The following is a 22,302-nucleotide window of genomic DNA, read 5'->3' as shown; positions in this document are numbered from 1 at the left end:
CCCAGCACCATACCAAACAAACAAAATCATACCATGTGTGTTTACCACGTCTCAAGGAACACCATGCGAAAGTGACAGTACAGTCTGGAATGCAGTGAAGAGGGTGGCCTATGGGAAGAAGAGCCTGACATGTTTGTACTTCTCTCTTCTGAAGAGTTTTAGCTAGAATGAAATGTCCTAAAGTAAATAAGGAACTACTTCCAAGTAAAGAAAAGCTCAACAGGAAAAGTGGGTTTCAGCATCAGTATCAGGAAAGGGGAAGGGTGGGAATGGCAGCTAGCTCCCTAAGATACCTTCGAGCAAAGGGATTACACAGGCTCAGAGGTTAAGAGCACTGACTGTTCTTCCTGAGTTCAATTCCCAGCAACCCCATGGTGACTCACAACCATCTGTAATGGAATCTGATGCCCTCTTCTGGTGTGTCTGAAGACAGCTACAGTGTAGTTATATAAATATAATAAATAAATTTTAAAAAGAAAGAAGGAAAGGAAGGTGGAAGGAAGATACCTATCTATCTATCTATCTATCTATCTATCTATCTATCTATCTATCTATCTATCGGATGCAGGACAGGATCCTCGTACACTGAAGCAGGAAAGGAAGCCCTCAGTAAAAATTGGTACTTTCACATAATTTTAAGATTCAGGAACTACATAGCCGTGAGCCTAGAGTTCACTGACAACTCTTCCACATGGAGTATATTGATTTAATTTTGCCTTTGATTTATAGCTACTAAAAGACACAGATAATTATCCTTCCCCTAATGAGCCATCCTGTGGCTTCACCCTGACTCTGCTTACAGAAAATATTCTGTGGAGGCTGTGTGCTATTAGTTAATTCAGTTGATTTCTTTTAAAATATTATTTTCAACATTTATATCAGAGCATAATCCTGAAAACTCCTTTACAGAGACACAGAGCCCCATTCTTCCTATTGTCTGAGAGCAGAAAGGCAGAGCAGTCGGATGCAATTAAAAGCCAAGCACTGACCCAACCGGAGGCTTTGAAGAAGGCCTTCCAAGCCAGCTTCAAAGAAAGCTATTTGCATATTATTTCTACTTCCCACCAGCCCCAGGGGAAGCAAGGATAAAGCTTCACAGAGCCTGGAGCCTCAGTCACTTCCCCAGGAAGTGGTAAAACCAGACTGGTCTCTAACAGCAGAGCCAAGAGGCCTGGTAACCAGAGCTGCAATCCTGACCAGGCCAGCCTGGGCAGACAGCTGCAGGAGGTTGGCATGGGTGGCCCTGAGTCACAGCCCAGCTGGAAGGTGGCAGGTTCTACACATTACAGTTTCCCTTCCCTTCAGGCCACACCCAAAGCACATGAGTGGCAGGGCTAGCACCTTGCTGACATCTTTTTCTGCTCCATTCTGAAATAGAACTGTGCTGACTTGCTGTGAGACCAAGGTCCTTGAACAGGCATTATCTACTACTCACTGAAAAAACAGTGCTCAAAAATACCTAGCCAGTGTTTTCCTGTAGAAAACAGCGAATTTAAAGGGCAAGATTACCCTCAGGTTAACACTTCACAGAGAATAGTCAGCAAAAAAAAAAAACTCAACTGCAGAATGAAGGGTTTACAGCTCGTGGGGAGAGGTGTGTGTCAGACAGCTCAGCAGCTGAGTGCTTTCACTCATCTTCCAGGAGGGAGAGCCTGGGCCTGAAATCCAGCTACCAGTCAGAAGAATCCCAAGTCTGAGGCCAGCCTGGGCTACCGAGTGAGTTCAAGGCCAACCTATATAACTTAATGAAACTCCTGTCTCAAAAATTGAGTGAGTGAATGAGTGAGTGAAAGAGAGAGAGAGACAGAGACAGAGAGACAGAGACAGAGAGAATATGGTTTGGAAATACAGATACATGGCAGAACCTTTTTCTTAATGATCCTACTACACACATGGCCCTATGTTTAATCCCCAGTAAGTAGGGACACCATTCAGGAGTTAGGGAACAATAATGTATAAATATTAAACCACAACACGGAAGCAGAGCAGAGTTCCCAGGTTCCTTACCAGCACACTGTGGAATAAGCTACGTACCCAGCAATGGGTACCAGTAACTGTGCTCTCCCAAGGCCCTTTGTCCTGCCTCCATGAACTACCTACCCTACCTGAAAGACCACATCTGCACCTACCTGGCATAAGACTAGTAAAAAGTGCACAGGGCAGGACTTGCCCAGAGTTCATTAGCTAATTAGAGAAAATCCTCAGTAAGGAGATTACAACTGAGCAGCTTCTCTCCTGGCAGCTTCTAGAACCAATGAATTCTTAAGATCCAAAAAGGAAGGAAAACAAATGTTCTTTTCTTAGTTTCACCCAAAGAAAAATGGGCAGCAAGGACAGTATCTGACACACGGGAAGACAAGCTGCTGACTGTGCAGTGCATGGGCAGTGTTTAAAAAAAAAAATCAAGCTCAAGAACATCTAAACAGAAATATCTGAGGAATAGTTACTTGTAACATAGAAAAAAAACACTAAAAATTATGTAAATTTTCATCAGTAAAACAAAAAGAAAATAAAAATATAAGAAGCTATGGTAAAATACAACTAATTGACTGTTGTTTCCTTATCTCTTCCCTCGCTTTTGTCCTTTTCGAGATAGGGTTCCTCTATTCGGCTCTGGATGTCCTGGAATTCACTATGTATAGACCAGGCAGGCGGGCCAGCCTCTGCCTCCCAAGAGCTGGCAATTAAAAAGGGGAGCCACCAGCCCAGCAACCTTTAGCATCTTACCAGCTTTATTTCAAAGGTGTTGAGGATTGAACCAGTCACATGCTCTAATGCTGACCTTCATCTTAACCACTTTTTGCTTTGTTTTTTCCCCCCAATTTTTTTATTGGAAATTCTCTGCATTTACATTTCAGATGTCATCCCTTTCCCACAATCCCATCCCCCACCCCCCTCTTGTTTTGTTTTTTGAGACGTGATCTAACTAAGTAGCTCTAGCTAACCTGGTACTCTCTCTGTGTAAACCAGGATGACCTCAAACTCAAAGACTGGCTTGTCTCTGCTGGGATTAAAGGCATGCAGGGCCACTCCCAGCCCCACACCCAGCCCCACCTGAGTGAGCCACTTTAAGCATATAGGTCAAAGTGCTTATAAGTGTTTAGAAGTCACATTCCTTATAAAAGGGAAAAATCAGCCAGCTGTGGTAGCTCTCGGATGCTCAGGCAGGAGAACTGCCATAAGTTCAAAACCCAGATTCAAAAGAAAACAGAGCTCATTCACAGAAAAGTGATTTTACATTTCCAAATTCCCTTACAACAGAAAAGGAAGCATATGGGACTTTCAATGCCCTACGGTCATGGCCTTCGGCTGAACATGCTTTGTACGGGCTCTGTCTCCACTGACAGACCACATTCTCAGTGTTTCTCCCTGACTTTGAGAACACTGAAGGATCTGGGCTAGACCTGTTTCCATGAACAAGTCAGGAAAATTCATTAAGACTGTGTGTGCATGGGTGAGTGTGTGCTGCATGTGTGTAAGAGGGTTTGTGTGTGTAGGCACGCATATGAGAGGTCCATGTCTAGTGTCTCCCTCAATCAATCCATCACTCTCCATCGTGTTTTTTAGACAGAGCTCAGTAACTTAACCAGGCTGACGGCCGCAGTTCTCCGTCCCGGCTGCCTCCCAGGCGGGGACCATCACAGGTATGCACTACAGTGCCCGCTAATTTTATTTTCCTATGTGGATGGATGGTGGGGATCCAAACTCATTATGCTCATCAACTGGGCCATTTCCTAACCTTGAACTTTCAGCAATCCTTCTGCCTCAGCTTCCGAAGTGTCAGTCATGAGGTCCGTTCAGACTCTCTTCAAGTGGGTTATCCAAGTGGCTCCACACTGAAATAAAACTTTCCCTATGTGTCTTCATACTTAGATCTGAAGTGCCTTTAAGTTAATAAAACCTTTTCTTCTCTTATGGTTTTTTGAGACAGGGTTTCTGTGTGTAATAGCCCTGGTTGTCCTGGACTTGATTTATAGACCAGGCTGGTCTTGAACCCAAAAAATCAGCCTGCCTCTGTTTCCTGAGTGCTTGGAGTAAGGGTGTGCACCACCACTCGGAGCTTCAAATAAAACCTAGTGAGTTTCAGCATTTCATAACTAAGTAAAAAGTAGCCAACAGCACACCCCTGGTCAGGAGCACAGCCCTGGTCGGGGGAAACACAACCCTGGTCAGGGAGAACAACCCTGGTCAGTGGAGAGAACACCCCTGGTGGGGGAGAGCACAGCCCTGGTTGGGGGTGGGGGGTGCACAGCCCTGCTCAGCAGGGAGCACATACAGACTCCAGGTACATTTCTCTAGTTTCTATAAATGTCATGCTTTTTAGTGGCTTCTCCACAATTCTACTTTGAGGTAAAATATAGATTTCCTAAATTAGAAGTGATATTTTGGGTACAGAAATGAGAGCTTCAAAGTAACTCTTTTTCCCTTATCATCTGAACAGACCAGACCTTCCAAATTTCTAGATCTAAGTCCCAAGTCCTGGGAGGAAGCCTGTTCCTCAGTCGCTCCTAGGCTGCTCACATTGCTATTTCTTCTCATCTACTTTTCCAAATTAACTTTTAATTCTTAAGTTTAAAATATTCAAACATTTTTGAGATTTCCAACATTAAAAAATATCAATGACGGGGCAGTGAAACAGTTCAGCAGGTAAAGATACTTGCCATCACCAACCTGGGTTCAGGATTCATACAGGAAGAAAGACCCAGTCCCCATAAATTGTCCTTTGATCTCCACACATGTGTGTGAGTGCACACGTGTGTGTGTGTGTGTGTGTGTGTGTGTGTCACTGTGTCAGTAAGAATGGGGAAGTCAGCAGCAGGACTGCCTCAAATTCAAGGCCACCCTGGGGCAACAGTCTCAAAGAAAAGAGGCCAGAAAAAGGGAAGAGAAGGAAAAGAAGAGAGCAAGGCAGGGGAGGGGAGCACAGAAACTGTAGGCTTCTCTGGAGAGTTGAGAGCTCACAGAGGTTTTCTTGATGGAATTTTTACCACTCAAACTTTTAACAGATTCTGAGATGGCTCAGTGGGTAAAGTACTTGGGATACAACCCCAGAAAACCTGAGTTTAATCCCCACAACTCACATAAAAGGTGGAAGAAGAAAACTGACTTCCCAGAGTTGCTTCAGACTTTGAAGCATATCCTATGGAATACACATAAACACAGACATACACATGCACACACACATGCACACACACACATACACCATGCATGCATACATGTGTATACATGCACACACAAATAAATTAATTTTTAAAAATTGTTTGAACTACTTTTCTCACTGCAAGATTTGCCATCAGTGATTTTTCAACTGAGATCATTTGTCCACTGGCATTCTGGATGTCCTAACATGGGGGAGAAAAGCATACTCCTGGCTTCCAGTGGTAGAAACTGACCACCAGAAGTTGGCCAAACAAGAATGCTGCCAAACATCCTAACATGTACATGCACGGGGAGCTCCGCACAACAGGGAATGCGGAGGCTAAGGAATCTCACTCCACACAGACAGCAACACTTCCCAGGTATCAGCAGTCTTACCAACACCAAAACCCAGACTCTTGATAAGCGTGCTCACCAAGCCATCTACACCACAGCCTCGGTTAGCACAGATGAATGACAGGCCACTGCTCAGTCCCTTCTGCTGGCTGCCTGTGCATCTCTCCTTCCAAAAAGTTACAAAATGGTTCTCATCTTCAAAACCCAGCTTAACTATGAGGCAATTCTCACTGGATGCCCAAGCACTAAAACCATTTTTTTATTACAAAATACAATGCTTTCATCTGTAAGTACTACTGAGAACATCCCAATCCCAACATGTGCCGCCCACTTCCTCAAGTAAACAGAAAACAGACATGGAGGTGGACAGAGGAGGATTATTTACAGCACCTCATCAGCTGCTGAGACACTGAAGGGGAGACAGATGAAACCCTCCAGTATTAATCAGAAGCAAATCATCTTTTCATTAACTTTGTCACAGACAGCCATAAACTTAGAACAATGTTCAAGCTACCATATGCTACTGGCTACTCAAACTCTCCACTCAACAGAGGAAAACAAGATCTAGTGTCAAGGAATTCATAGAGGGGCTAGAGATGGCTCAGTGGTAAAGAGCACACACAGACCGTTCTTCCAGAGGACCCAGGTTTAATTCCTAGCAGCCACAGGACAGCTCTAGTTCTGATACCTTTTTTCTGGCCTCTATAGGCACTGCGTGCATATGATGTACGTGCATTCATGCAGGCCAAACACCCGAGCACACAAAAACAAACAGTTTTTAAAGTATGTAGGAGAATGTTTGGTTAAACACACAACCTCCCTCCCTCCTTCCCCCCAACCCCCTCCCCAATCTCTCTGAGTGAGACCTATGATCCTATGACTTTTCCCACCATAATACCCAGGGTAGGAAACAGAACCAAAGGAATTTCTGGGCTTAAGCAACTTTGCAGATACCAGAAGTAAGGCATAAACAATGATTCTCTCTGGGAGTCGCTTATAGATTGAGACAGAAGTCCTTCCTACCCATTTGTCTAACAATTTCATGCTTTTCTCTCCAGGCACACCTGGCCCCAGGAACAAACAAGTGACCACATCTTCAGATACTATAAAACACTATGGGGCTGGAGAGATGACTCAGTGGTTAAGAATTCAGAGGACCTAAGTTCAATTCCTATACCATGTCAAGGCTCACAACCACCTAAAACTCCAGCTCCAGGGATCTGATGCCTCTGGCCAGCTACAGTGTACTCATATATATTAAATAAATCTTTTTTAAAAAGAAAAAGATAAATTTAGTAATAAAAAAGAAGTTTTTCTAAAAGGATCTTACGTACAGGCCAATGCCATAGAAATGATTATTTAAAACCCCATGTGAGGCTGGAGATGGTAATATACTCCTTTAATCCAGCACACAACGTGGAGGTAGTCAGATAGTTTTCAGTTCAAGACCAGCCAGGAATACCAAGTAAGATCCTATCAATAAAATAAAATAAAGCTTGTCACTTGACTGGCTCTCTAAGTACTGGGCAAAGCAGGACAATCGTGCTGTAAGCCTCAGGTGTGCGTGGTAAAGGCGGACAGGTGACAGACACTAACAATGGAGCATGTTCGTGTTAGATCACAGTGTCCAGGGTCAGACCCAGGGCTCTGCACAGGATTTGCCAGGTACCCCACCAATGAGCTACACCCCCACTGAACTACACCCTAGTCTTGTCACACCATCCTTTAATATTTCACTCCTGAAGCCAGATACAGTGATGCATACTTGTGATCCAAGCACTTGAGATGCTGAGGCAGGAGGATCACTGTAAGTTCAAGGCTGGCCTTGGCTACACTGCAAGACCCTGTCTCAAGGGGGGAAAAAAATCTACAAATGTAAAACAGAGATAAGAATGTCAACTCTCAAGAGTTAGTTAGCATCTATGTTTGGAGGCAGAGGAGTTGAATCTAGGAGGGGAGGGATTAAATATGATCAAAGTATATTATATCAAGTTCTCAAAAAATAGTAAAATTTATTCTCGCTTTAAAGAGTTATTGTGTGGGTTAACCGGAGAGATGGCTCAGCAGGTGAGAGCTCTGGCTGCTCTCACAGAAGCCTCAGGCTCAGTTCCCAGCACTCACATGGCAGCTCATCACACAACTCTAGTTCCAAGGAACCTGACACTCTTCTGGCCTCTGTCTGCATACCCACAATGCACTTACATGCAGGCAAAGAGCCATACTCATAAAATAAATCTAAATCTAAACAACAGTCTCAAAAGGAACCATGTAAGCACTCACTACAGTACCTAGAACACAGCCCTTTCTAAAAATGAGTTACTGCAATACCAAAGCAAGTTCTGTGGCCAGGCTGGGAGACCCGAAGCTAGGCAGAAGGATCAGGAGTTCAAGGCTAGCCAAAGCTACATAATAAGAAAACAAAGAAATAAAACAAAAGGTCAGTGTTGGGATTCTAACAGAAAGAGAGAGTCCTAGGACAAACTACACCACAAATGATGACACTCCCAACAAGGCAGATGCCACCAGAATTCCCAGCAATCCACACAGGGTAACAAAGACTGTCCTTAAGCCTCCTAAACAAATAGACATGTTGCCAATGTCTTCTAAGAAGTAAAACAGAAGATTTTTCCTACCCTCAATGACCTGAAACTGGAGCACAGTATAACCAAAGACACTAGAGTTCAATTTGAAACTCAGCTGGAGCCAAGGGTACCCTAAAAGCTTAGGATTAGAGGAACATGTTAATTCTGACCTACCTCCATGGCAGTCCAATCACTATCATGTCAAGTGACAAATACCATCAGACATGAGCACCAGATATTGATACTCTTAGTACCTATGAGACCTCCAAGAATACACATACAAATGACGCTGTAAGGCCTGCAGGGTGTGGTGTGTACCACTTTGACTTCAGCACAGTGGCAGAGGCAGATGGGTAGAGCTGAGTTCAAGGTCAGTCTACAAAGTGAGTTCCAGAACAGCCAGAAGAAACCTTGTCCCAAAAACCAAAAATAGGGTGAGGGGCCCTTAAAATGTACACTGGTGTGCCTGTGCAAGCCCCTAAACCTAAGTTTAAAGAGTCCCTCCAGTGAGTCACACAAACCCTACCTTCCGCACTGCAGGATGAGGCACTACCTGCATGAGCACTTTGCATCTGTGGAACAAATGTCACAAGTTAAACACTTCTTAACCATTATTATCATTATCATTATTGCTATTGCTATTTATTTACTGTGCATGAAGGTAAGTGAACAGCTTGTGGGCGTGGGCCCCGTCCTTCCACCATTTGTGTCCCAGGGACTAAACTCAAATAGTTTGGTAACAAGTGCCTTTAACCCTCTGGGACATCTCACTCGTCCTACTGGACTTCTGAGTTGAGGAAGGAATAACAGACTCTTTTGGACTGGGTTTCTGTAGGTAGTTGTGGTTTAGGGGTTTGTTTTGGGACAGTCTCACATTCTAGCCCTATACAGCATGGATATCCTGGAGCTCTCCATAGCCCAAGCTGGCCTCGAACTCCTGACATGTTCCCTCACCCTTTGGACTACTGTGGTTACAGGCATTGAGCCATCACACCCACCTTAATATAGACTCGAGTTCCAAACGAAAGAGTCCAGGCACCTCAGCTCCTGAACTAAGGTCAGAAGAGTCTGGTGCCAATGCATGATCACCCATGAAGCTGCTGAGCCTCAGTTCCTTAAGCATGCAACAGGAAGACACCCACACTTCAGAGCTGCTGAGAGCCGTTGCCTAACAACTCGGAAATCAAGTGTCCCCAACTGGTTTTCTTAGCTGCTTCTTGCCAGCAGTGACAAAGTGACCTCAGACAGCGTTTCATCATTGCTTAGCTTCTCTCAGGTAGACAGCCATGCTCAGTGCCTGCTCACGGTGTCCTCCGGAAGGCATACTGCATCGATCCCTTCTCTCCGGACCACCTTCCTCGTCACACCCCATCCCTCACATCCCACCCAACTTCTTCAGAACTCTTTCTTCCATTGCAGCCCTCAGTTTAGAACCCAAAAGAGCAATCCAGAAGAGCTTTACAAATTAAAAAGAATGCAATTCTGTCACAGAGAAATTTGGGGGTTTGTTTTGAGAGAGTCTCACTACATAGCCTTGGCTGGCTTGAGGCTGTGTCTTTATCATGTGACCTCTACAGCACACAAACAGCAAACTAATCAGGTCTTTCAGGATTGTCCCTGAAAGAAACTGTTACTGCTCCCTGTCTACATGACCCACTTCTGCCACGCCAGTGTCCTCTGTCACTGTCCACACGGAGGCTGCAGGTCCTTCCTTACAGCCTCGCTCACACATGTTCAGTTCCTGAACCCAGAGCCTCCCGTTAGCACGTGTCACTCGGCCCAGGCCCTACCATCTTGCCCTCTGTCGCATCCCCACGTTCGTGCTCATTTCCCCACTGCAACCTTCTCTCTGCCAGGCCCTCTAATGCCCTCTGTGGGCTGACTTCTGGTCTTTGGCTCTGATTCTTGGCAAACTGCAAGCCAGGCTTAATCTGCTCCAGCTACATTCTAAACTCGTCCGCAGTTCCTGACACTCCCAATTCCTCTCCTTTCTCCAGGGCTTCCTAGTCTTATCCCCATTCCACCAAACCACTGTCCAGTCCCACTGCAGCCATCTGCAACCCCACAGCAGTCCAGAAGAGACTCCTACAATGCAAGGAGAAAGATTATGAGCTAAACTGCCAAGTGACAGGTTCAGCCAACAAATTAATAAATCACTGTCAATGTCCCAGGTTCATATTTCATAGAGTGGTGACCAAGTGCCCAATGTGATATAAACTCCACTATGATTTGTATGTTAAGGCAGGCTTTTGTAGAGATGGGGTAAACTAGCTCATCTGACACAACCGTATTACTGTCTCAGAGTTCATCAGTGTACCAGTGTAAGGAATCCACCGGTCCAGTCTCTCACAGCTCTGGCTGGCTGGAACTCCACTGTGACCCAGGAGAACTGCCCCCATAATGCACTGCTGGTAAACTTTTACCATGTGCTAGAAAAGGAGTGTCAGCCATCTTCCAAAGCCACTGTGAGGTGACTTTCTTATAACTCACTTTTACAAGTCATCAGTCACTCAACTCCTCGTCAGGTAGAGATAGAATTGGTAACTGATTAAAGAATCTGAATTCCTATCTCTCACTAGATCCCAAATCACTGAGCCTACTAAACTGAGAGGCACTGCCTATGTGCTGCCCTTATGACACTGCCTTGAGACTGCAGGGGCTAACGGGTTAAGGAGGAGCTGGAAGTGGAGGTTCACAGCTGTCATATCAGCATACAGGAGGATGAGACAGGATGCACTATGGTTCAATCTCAAGGGCACAAGGACAAAAAAAGCTGAGGGCGTAGCTTAATTCCTGTAGTGAATGGCAGGAAAGCACAAGGCCTGCGTTCAGTCAAGCAATTCAAACACTGTAACAAGATCCTTATGATCTGTGTATCAATTAAAGTGAGAAGTGAGTGACTGTAGCTGCCTAGACAGGCAATCTGCCCTGGGTGACAGGCACAGACCAGCACAAGGAGAAGTTTGGCTGGGGAGAAAGGAGGGGATGTTGAGTTTTTGACAACTTGACCCTGGTTCAAATCTACCATCTATCACTTGGGAATGGTACACAAAATCTTTCTTGGTTTGTTTTTCTTTCTAAGACAGGGTCTCACTGTGTCCTCTGGCTATTCTGGAATTTACTGAGTAGACCAGGACGGCCTCAAATTCACACAAATCCATCTTCCTCAAATCCTGGGATTAAGGGCATATGTCCTCAAATCAGGCAGGGATGGTCCCTGGGTCTTCACAGGCATGGAAGCACACCTTCTGGGATACCAGTCTGAGGCATGAGGCACACACCTAGTAAGCTGCAACAAGGGGTGCTTTCTTTCCTGGCGCTCATACTGAGGCATAGCTATGCAAACCCTGTGGCCGAGAGAACACCTGGAAGAGAAAAACTGGCTCCGACTAGAAAAGAGCAGGCTTCTCTAACAAGGGGATACTAATACAGTCTTTGTCCTGTTTTCCAACCAGAGGACCACTAAATAAACACAAATGATGGAGGACACCAGGAGTCACACCACTAAAACGATTTTTGATGGATGTCCTCTCAACGTTCCAGAGCATCCTGCCCAATGGAAACATATGAAAACCATATGCAGTTTAAAAGCTCCTGAGTCGTATTGGTGAGAGGAAAAAGGTCAGGGTAAAATGAACCTAAACACCAGGTCATGTGATGTGGCAAATGTGTGCCGACTGTCTGAGGGCCTTTAACCACAGTGCTACTGACTCACTCACTGAATAAGCAATGTAAAAAATTAATGAGAAATGAGTTCACGTCTCCTTTAAGTAGTCTAGGCTACTCTTGAACTCCGTATGTACCAGAGGTGACTTGTGCATCCCTGAGTGTTGAGAGGTACAGGCAGCATTCGAAGCCCAGCTTTCAGGTGCATCTTATATTTAAGGTTCATGTGCAGACATGAACATGTAGGTGCTATCATACAAACTTGGGAAGCCGGAAGGCACTGTTAAGCTGCCATTTTGTTAGACACAGGGTCTCAGAGTGTAACCTTGGCTGGCCTAGACCTCAGAGATCAGCCTGCCTCTCCCTCCCAAGTGCTTGTGCTCAGGTCTAAGACACCAGCCAGACTCAGCAAGGCTGGCATAGATTGTATATGCTTTGTTGTTTAAGCCATCTTGACCAGAGTCAGTGAGGTAGCTAAGCTGTCCCATGAGTGAAGAGAGGTGACACACAAAGTTTAACTCCAGCAAAAATGAAGGATCCTATTCCTACGTTTCAACCACTTTTAACCAGATATAAGGCAGCTGGGGCTGAAGCCCCAACACAAGTAAACGATACATACTCTTTGAATTTTTATGGTCATAATTAACTGTCTGCTCACAAGACTCTTCAAAACCCAGCACAAAGCAATGTCATTTTCCTCAAATGGAAGACCAGGGAACCTAAATAAAAGCGCAATTTGGGGATGGCCTTACTGCATGCAATCTATAATGGACATGACCGTGCTCAGGACAAGGTTTGGAGTTTAGGAACTAGTTCCTGGTCCTACAGCTAGTAAGAGTAGAGCACAGGTCTAAGATTATGCAAATAGGACACTGCAGAGAATTTGACAAGGGCTTCTAAACAGTCCCACCCAGGGCATCACCACCCAGAGCTAAGCAAACATTGAGTGTCACCATTTCCACCCACCCTCTTGGCCCTTCTATATAAAACATAGTCAGGATTATTAGCATCCAGCTCGTCAGAGTCCCCATGGGAGGCTTATTTTGACTTAACTCAGGTTTTCAGGTTCACCTGATACAAATTTCAAACGCAATCAGAATTATATACCACCAAAACATAAAAGTCTGTACTCCATCCAGAAAGCCATGATGCAAGGACCCTCAGATGAGGACAAGGGTCCGGCTGCTGGACTCTGGACCCCCAACTGCTATGAACTACCTGATACTCTATTTGAATCAGCTGTAAAAAAATGTGGTACAAATTACAAATTATAACTGAACTATATCCAGCCACGAATCCTTTTAAAGCAGTGGACTTTGGATGATGTAATCTATGAAGCTTTTCAGCACTCTTACCGTAGGATTCAGATCCCTGTAACCTACTGCTCAAAGCAAAAATCACAAAAAAAAAAAAAGAAGTCCGTCACTAGCCCCAAGAGTCAGCCTCCAAAATGAATCTGCCTCTCAAAAAAGGCTGAAGTTGATTGAACACCTGATTATCTATTAGGTCTTCAGGACTGTTCTACACACCAGGAAGCTCTAACTATGTAAAGGTATAACAATCAACCTCAGCAAAAACCACGCAATGCTGTTGCGTGCAGCCAAGACCGTCAGGCAGGCAGAAGCCTTGGGAGGGAGACGAGACAGCGGACAAAGCCACTCGGCATTTCTGTGAAACCATGTTTCTGTCTGCAGATATCAATCAAACAGAACTGCTTCCCCCTTAACATCCTGCCTGAAAAACATGATTCCAATAATTCCTTATTTTTCTTTTATTTTCAGAGCATCTCTTTATTTCCCCTCTCTTCCATTTTGAGACCAGGAAAACTTGTCTTTCCAATGTGCTATCTCTAGAGTCAGCTCTGATACAGAGAACACAGCACCCTCTGTGCTGAGTAGTCAAGAAGACTCTTGTGCATCTCAAAAATCAGCCTTAGGAGACAGTCACCCAGTAGCTCGAGCATCCCAGCATCTCTGGGGCTTGGCACCTACTCTGCCTGTAGAGATTGTCCTTTGAGCCACAGTGCCATCCATGAGGTAGGGAACATGTCTCAAATCACCACCAGGTATGATCTGGGGGCCTCACTGTCCAATGGGATGGCTCACCCCACTTCTTCAGCATTATCTGAAACCATCTGAGTTTAAAACTGAGATAAAAGTGGGCCTTGGTGCCACACTCCTTAACCCCATTAGGAAACAGATGAGGGATGGTCTCTGTGTGTTAGCAGTTAGCCTGGTCAACAAACTGAATTTCAGGACAGCCAGGGCAACAGAGTAAGACCCTGCCTGAAAAAAAACAAACCCACCAGATACTCCAGTGTCTGCAGGGGCTCACTGTGGACACCCTTTTGTACCTTCTCGGTGTCAGAGATGGACCCCAGGACCTCTTGCATGGGAGCTGCCACTGAGCTACACCCCAACTTTCTGAAATACACATTTTAAACTGTGCAGACCCTCTTGACGATTTTACTATATAAGATTATAATTGCCCTTATCTTAGGGGACCCAAAACTCTTCATACCTGCCTCCCTGTAATCCCTGCTCTGTGTTAATGACAAACCTCCTTATCTGTGATTTCTTTTTCCAAGGTTATAGTTACAAAGGTCAACAGTGATCTGAAAAATATTAAACTGAAAATTCCAGAGAATAAACAATTCCTGTCTTACGTGATCTTTATGAGAGCGCCGCCTCGGTATTAGGAGCTGTGAGATGAGTCGCTAATGTCCTACTTGCATCCCACTTTCAACTCACGGTACTTTTCTCACCTTCTTCAGAGCACGTAAAGACGAAAGCATCTCTCTACTCCTTCTTGCTTCCAGTGTGCCCAGGTTTGTATAAACAGAAAAGACACACCACCACACAGAAAGCTCGCTGCTCCCTGGTGTTGGGTACAGACAGTCTTAGAACCGGTTCCTCTGCTGAGAACCCATGCTGCCCTCTGCCCAATCTGACCTCTAGCCCAGTCAGCCACACCAAAGGAGCTAAAGAGGCAGAGAGCCCCGTCCCAGGCAACTGTGCCCAAACCTGATTCTAGCAGGTTAAAGCTCTTCAGAAGCAGTCTTTTCCTATCTCTTCTGCCTTCTGACCTGGTCACCTGAAAATAGAAAGAACCAGCTGCCAAGTAACCTATACAACACCTCCGAGACCCTCCTTCAGCCTTCCTGCTCCGTCACTCCCCACCTCTGCCTGGCCTCCACATAACCACCCTCCACTCCATCCCCACCAACAGTGGAAACAGAACAGATTTACTGTAAAGGCTCAGATTCTCTCCCCTCAATTGCTGCAGGGGTGAGGGTGAGGGGAAGTTCCCACTTGATCTCACTGTCCCAGCCTCAATCGCTTCCATTTCATTTCCAGGGTATTCCCACAAGACTTCCGGAATAAAGACTAAATCTTCCTGCTAATACAAGTATCCAGAGTCACCAGGACTGTCCAGAAAGATGCTCATCGGTCTTGCCTTTCTCTGCCTCATGGGTGTCAATAGGGCTGCCACACTACCATACCACATGCCCACAGGCTCTCTGTACCTTCCTATCACTGCTCCAAAGCTCACATATTCTTCCTGAACCTGGGCCAGCCTCAGACACGCAAGGACTTTCCAGGGTCAACTGCAAAGCCACCACTCTGGGGCTGACTATAACAAAAGGGAGGCAGTCCCATGTCTATGAAAGCTCTGTGGGCTACTTCCCACTCTTTGCTCTCTGGTCCCCTTTTTCCTCAGCGTTCCCAGAACCTTGAAAGATGCCTACTGCTCAAAAAACAATGAATCCTCTGCTACCTGACTGCGGAATCCTCACATTTGCACTGCTTGACTGTTCCTGGGCTCACCTCTCTCTGTACCACAAGTGCCTCTCCCTAGTCTTCCTATCCTACAGAGGGACTTTATCCTTGGCTGCCCCTTTCTCCTTCATGAACTCATTTTAACCAAAATGGAGAAGGAAAAAAAAAAAGTAATGCTCAGGGTTAAAAGCAGCCTCAGTTACATAATGTGTTCCAGGATGTAGGGGCTATAGGAGGGAGACTGTCGCAAAGGAAAAAAAAAAAAAAAAGACTTGTTTTCAAATCTCTCCACTCCTCCACTGCTATGACGGTGCCCAAACACAGTCACCACCTTTCCAGGTATCCAATGACTTCAAATGGTAGATACCAGTGGTGTGTGTGTGTGTGTGTGTGTGTGTGTGTGTGTGTGTGTGTGTGTATACATACATTTGAAGAGACTATTTATAGATGCCGAGATGTCAACAGAGATCTTCAGTGCATCGTTTTCCAAAACTTCATTTCTATTACTGTGAGCCGTCTCACTGAACTGAAAACAAACGGCTCTGCCAAACTAGGCTTGAGATTAAAAATAATTGCCGGAAGAAATAAAAGGCTGTTTTACCACTTGCAGCTTTTTGTTTCCATTTTGGCTAATTCCGATTAGTTCAGGGTGGTAAAGCATGTCATCCCATTAGACTTCCTTTATCAGGATCATCTCTCCATGTCCTCTCGGGTACCAGCTCTCCTTCTGGGAAGGCTCAACTGCAGCTGCCAAGGTCGAGTCTCTTCGGTATGATACTGTGAGCTGAATTTATTTCATTTAAACTTCAAACTCATACATATGAGCAGACAATGCCTAGTGTTTATAAACAATAAAATTTAAAAAAAATACAGATATTTGAGGTAGGTTTTGCCTACAATCACCTGAAACTGGACTGTTCTTCCACCAGAGTAATGATGAACAAACCATGGTATAGCAAGAGAGTAGAATAGTACTTACTCACCAATAAAAAGGACCGGGAATCAATGATACACAAAGCAATAAAGATGCTTGGGGCATCTTTATGGAAGAAGCCATTTTTTGAGAAAACCCCAGCAATTCAGCCAGAGAAGAGTACAACAGCCATAGGCTGCAGCTGCCAGGGGCCTAGGTGGGGGAAGAGTTTGCCTCAATGGGGCAGCAAGAAGCTTCAGCATGATTTTTCCATGGATTATGTCAACTCATATGTGGCTCTACACGTGTCAAATCCTAAGGAACTGGGTGTAAATTAAACATTTAAAGCTGTTTAACCACACCCTGAGACTAGTGATCATCTCTAAAACATACTTAACACCAACATACAGACTTGTGGACTGCTGTGTGTGTGGACTGCTGTGTGTGTGTGTGTGTGTGTGTGTGTGGACTGCTGTGTGTGTGTGTGTGTGTGTGTGTGTGTGTGTGTGGACTGCTGTATGTGTGTGTGTGTGTGTGTGGACTGCTGTGTGTGTGTAGACTGCTCTGTGTGTGTGTGTGTGTGTGTGGACTGCTGTGTGTGTGTGTGTGTAGACTGCTGTGTGTGTGTGTGTGTGTGTGTGTGTGTGTGGACTGCTGTGTGTATGGACTGCTGTGTGTGTGCGCTCGAGAGAGAGAGAGAGAGAGAGAGAGAGAGAGAGAGAGAGAGAGAGAGAGAGAGAGAGAGAGAGAGAGAGGGGAGACTGCTGACAATCTGAGAAGGGAGGAAGAGATGGGGGAGGGGCTGAGGAAGGCGTTTCCCCAACTGTTCCCCATCTCGGCACCTCATACCTTTTAAAGATTCCACATCAGGGTAACTTCTGCAGCAGCTGTGCTTAAGGCTCAGTTCCAACCAAGGACATGGGCAAGGTTACTCAAATTCCATGTAACACAGATTCTGACAGAAGGCTTTCAAAGGGCAGCAGGGACCAAATCTTAACGCTGTAACTCAACCTAGCAAGTGTAAGCAAAAAAATAATAATAATAAAATAAAAAATCCACTTAAATGTGATCTGCCTCCTTCCAAGTCTGTCTTTAGAGATGAGCTGGGCTGGGCTGGGCGTGGTGGCGCATGCCTGTAACCTTGGCACTCAGAGCCAAATAAAAGGATGACATTTGAGGACAGCCTAGGCTACAAATCAAGACCCTGATTCCAAGGTGGGTAGGGGTGTTTGAGAAAAAAGAGGAGAGGGTGAGAGAGAAGGAAAGTGAGAGACTATAAACACAGAATGAAACCCTGAACCAGGTTAGACTGGGTAGTAAGAAGAAAGAAAGAAAAGACCTTGGATTGAGTGTTCCTTAACATGGAAAATATGACTCAATTTCAGGCAAAGGATGAAAACAAGAAAGTGTTCACCATCCTGTTACACTTTCTTTCCAGTGTGCTCTCGCCAAACCCGCACATTCCTGCTGCAGACAGGGAAGGCCTGAAGGTCCTCCTCAGAGACCGCCTCAGGAAACAGCAAGCAGGCGCAGCTGTAGCTCCAGTGTGGGAGCCATGGTGTCCCTTCCTTCCTGGCTCTCCCAGGAAGAAACATGCCTTTGCTTATTCTCCAGGACACTCCGTGTCTCTGGGTCTCTCTCCCTGGAGACACAGGCTTGCTACCTTGTTACAGCCCAGCATGAGATCAACACCTGAGGCCAACTCCAATCCAAGATGAGCTCATGACTGCTGCCTGGGAGAACCAGCTCCCCAGCCTCCAACTGCATTTGCAGCTGGATAGACTGGCCTAAATGTAAAACAAATGCTATTTTCAGTAGAGACTTCTTGTGGGGGGAGGGGAAAGAACAAAGCTAAAACCCAGAACATTCCACGACATGCAGTATCTAAAAAGGGCTTTTGAAACACATTCTCAAGAAATGTTCATTCCAGGAAGCTAGGAAAGTTAAATAAACCCCCCTGCCCCTGGAAAGACCGGAATGAAGGACAAAATGATAGACCAGCTTCTTGTCTTAAGCTAATTACGGTTTATCACATTAGCCATCTGAGTTTTAGTTGGCACCAGAAACTCAGGGACCAACACATCATGCAGCATAGATTGAAATATGGTCGGAAAGCATTGTTTCTACCAGTCATCTGCAGAACCTCTAACAGTCCAAAATGAGGTAGAACAGAAAACCAAATTTTAGCAATGTGATTTGCAAAGAACCCAGTTCCATACTGGAAGCTCTCTGCTGGTATATCCGACTGAGACAACATTTATCTCTACTAAATACTTCATAAAAATTTCCAAGCTACTAACCGTACAGTCTTGTCCTCTACCCCCCACCTTTTTTTTTTTTTTTTTTTTTTTTTGGCCAGGGCTAGCACACAGGCGACTCTCTGCAGCCCAGTGGGGAGAAAAACATTCCAACAATAAAACCCCTGCATACTTAGCACCCTTTATTGCAGACAGACTGCCCACCAACTGCCAGCACAACTTCACCAAGGCTAAGATTCTCAGCATTTCTGAATAGACTATTCAGCAGAACCCGGAGAGGAACAAGATACGCACTTCAAAGGGAGAAAAGGTATTTGCAATCAGGTCTCCCATGGGTTCCTCTTGACTGTGCTTTTACCAAACCAGCAGAAAGGCAGAACCAGCTCTGTTGCTGAGATCATTTGGACCAGACTCTGGTGCGACTGGTTTCCTGTTTGGGGAAGTTGTAGTTCTTTGCACAAGGAACCCCAAGGCAAAATGCTCAGTGTTCGCCTGGAAGCCCTCACAGCCTTTGTTCCTCAACTAATCTGCTGCCTTCCTCGGCCTTCTCCTCTCCAGGCTCTACTTTACCTTTCTAACCAACCCAATTCTGACTGCAGAAAAGCATTAGATATTTCCACCACCCACTCCAGGAAAGCTGTAAGCTGACAGCCATTCCTGCACGGATGAAATCAGAGACCTGGGTTTCTTAGTCCCTACTTAGTCTCCCACACCAAAAACGTATGCCACAAATAACCCGATGGCGAACACTCTGTCGACAGCCCCCCGAATCAATAAAAGACATTCCACCACTTGCCTGAGAAACCTTTGAGGTCAACACGGGGAGCAAGGAAAAGGGAGAAGTGAGGGATGAACAAAAGATGGCTCTACCTCCAGGCTCCTCACAGCCTAAAGCTGGCTGGCCTGCTTCGATTTGGTGAAGCCCTTCCTTTTCTTACAACTGTGATCAAATCGAGAAATGTGGACTTCTATGCAAAAACAGTGCGTTCTCCACAAGGCCCAGCCACCTCCTGCCCTCTAAACACGCCTTTCCAGGCCTGACTCTTCCAAATCGCCCAGGCACTTGCGATTTAATGAAGGCATTCAGATCTGGCTTTGATAGCAACACCATCAAAAAGAGAAGAAAAAAAAAGTCACTGGGATCCCATTAAAGTGGATAAGAGGAAAGGTATTTGGTCTCCGCTCTGAACCCCACTCATCTCCAGGGTTACCAATCCACTGTCTGCCTGTGTCAAAATGGATGTGCAAATTAATATTTAAATTCATGCTAAAAATAGCATATCTCACCTTGTGAACCTTGACCTTTTGAAAAGATTTTGGACCAGTGCTCAGTTACTTTCACACGGTTGCATTCTCTGCAAATAGGAAAGGGTTAAAAGCAGCCCCAGTCAACAGGCCTACAAGGAAAAAAAGAGAGACAGCATGGGTGACTGGCAGCATCACTGGAATGCATTTATCCTCATCTCCTAGAGCAACATTGTTACCTTTTGGCCTTCATAATAGTCCCAAGTAGCCCCAACACCCTTTAGTAGCTTCTAAAAGGAAAAGCACAAAACAGAGCAGAGCCTGCAAGAGAGAGAGAGAGAAAAAAAGGCATGCAAAGTAGCATTCTCCAGCAACAAACTACCATTACAAATCCATCAGCTCATTCTGGTTTTGTTTCCATAAAAACACAGAGAAAGAGAGAGAGAGAGACAGGAGATTGTACAAACCAAGTGTCCCCACCCTAATAAGGCACATACTTTTTTTTTGTTTTAATAAGGGTCATAAATCTCAGCTCCTTGTCCATCCCTTAAGCAAAAGAGAAAAAAAAAAAAAAAGGCAGGAAAAGCCCAAGAAACCTCAGAGCCTGCAAACCTGCACCTTTTCCCCCATCATCTCTAGGCAGGCTCTTTTAGGGATCCATTAGTCACGTACCAATGCTGTGTGGTGTCTAAGTGTGCATTTACATACTGTGTTGGGATGGTAGCTTCCTGCAAGCTCCTCTGCTTTTGGCTGCCATGAAGGGAGGAAGCTGCTATCCCACTGTGGTAGCTCAGTGACTGCATTGTGTTCAGGAGCTGATCTGCCTCAAACCAGTTTCAACCGGTTCTGGTCACCCTACATAAAAAAGCTATGGCAACCCTCGCTGAGTTGCCAACAAGTCCCTGAGAATCAGCACAGGGTGGGAGCTTGCTGGGGGTTGCCTCTCCCTTTTAGGGCTTCCTGAGGAGGGAAAGGTCATTGTATGTGCCCCCTCCAAACAAGCACAGGACCCTGGAAATGCTCACCTCACGAGCCCCCCACAGCCCCTCAGGGCTCATCCTCCTCCCCTCCACCCCGAAGCCCACCGCAGACACTGTTTCCCCCTCCTTCTCTTCCCCCACTTACCTCCCACAACCTGGCTCAGATCTTTGTGTACGTGTGTGTCAGTGTGTGTTCCTGTGTTGGTGGCTGACAAAGAGCCCCCAAGAAAGCAATCTATGTGTCTCCTCACACAGGATGCGTCGGCTGCAGGAGCCGGCCTGGCCTCCTAGCAGAGTGGTGCTGGCTTGTTGACCAGGCTCCTCTCTGCCTGTCACCCCCACCCCACCCAGCCCCCTCCTCCCTTCCGTCCTTCTCCTCTCTCTCCCAGCCCTGTCACCACCACCACCAGCAGCCCCCCCAGTCTCCTCCTCCTCCTCCAACCTTCTCTTCTTTCAAGCACCTGGGGGGGAGAGGTCCAAATCCCTTCACCTCTGGGTAGCACACTGGTGAGGTGTGGGGCTCTAGGGGACAAGTCAAGGGGCAGTTAGGGAAGAGGGGGCACCCAGGCCTTGGAAAAATCATTTGTGCACAACCAGCTCTGGAGGGGGAGGCGAGCCCGCGCTCACGTGGCCCCCTCTGGAGCTGGTGGGGCCTAGCAACACTGGCCCTGCCTTGGCCCCCCCTCAAGAAGCTGGCTGGGCGCGAAGGCCGGCTGTCCCCAAAGCCAGGGTGGGACAGGCCGCCGCACTCAGGCCTGAGCCTCGCGCTGGCCGTGACCCGCGGGGTGGCACGAGGGGCCCAATGCCCCCTCCCACCCGCGTCCGCCCGCACCCTCGCGGCCCCCTGTCCCAGGCGCACACCCACCCCCTGGCCGGGCGGGCCTCCGCAGCGCTCAAGCCCGGGTGTCCCGGCCGTGGCTCGGGCGACCTCTGCTCCGCGCGCCGCCGGCGGCTGGTGCTGCTGCGCCCGCTGCAGTGCGAGCGGCGGCCGCTTCCATGCTACGGGCGTGTCGCGCCTCCCCGCCGCCGGGGTCTGTGTGCGAGAACCGAGCCGGGCCTCGCCGCCCTAGGGCTCCTCGCCGCCGCGGCCTCGCGGTGCGCCGGGACGCCGGCCCGGCTCCCGGGCGCGGGCTCTAGGCCGCGCGGCGGCGGCGGCTCGGCCCGGGCCACGCCGGGGCCTAGCGCTCGGGCCGCCCGGGCGGCGAGCGAACAAAAGGGAGCGCGGCGAGGGGGAGGGGGCGCCGTGGGGGAAGGGAGCCCGAGCCGGGCTGCGGAGCGCGAAGCCCGCGGCCGCGACGCCCCGCCGGCCCGCGGCGCCTCGCCGGCCGGGGTGGAAGGCTGCGGGCGCAGGGCCCGGCCCGGCCCGGCCCGGAGGTGCTGGTAGCG

The 22,302-nt window shown here is 47.0% G+C and overlaps 1 protein-coding gene across 5 annotated transcripts in view; it reads right to left on the bottom strand.

The window, feature by feature from the left end:
* ZNF532 (zinc finger protein 532) overlaps nt 1-22,071 on the bottom strand; it is a 103,353-nt gene extending 81,282 nt beyond the window's left edge. For 3 of the 5 annotated variants that reach the window (XR_013975108.1, XM_080920185.1, XM_080920188.1), the window contains exons 1-3: nt 21,782-22,071; nt 20,176-20,257; nt 19,979-20,088 (exon numbers count right to left, since the gene is read on the bottom strand). The gene's annotated coding sequence lies outside the window, so the exon portion shown is untranslated. Of the gene's footprint in view, nt 1-17,282; nt 17,445-19,978; nt 20,089-20,175; nt 20,258-21,781 lie in introns of all 5 variants that reach the window. The other 2 variants (XM_080920186.1, XM_080920187.1) reach the window with 2 other exon arrangements.
* Nucleotides 22,072-22,302: the final 231 nt, after the last annotated feature.

The sequence above is a fragment of the Micromys minutus genome, assembly GCF_963924665.1.
Source record: "Micromys minutus genome assembly, chromosome: 8".
Classification (NCBI taxonomy): Eukaryota; Metazoa; Chordata; class Mammalia; order Rodentia; family Muridae; genus Micromys; species Micromys minutus.
This window is presented reverse-complemented; position numbering and strand designations above follow the sequence as displayed.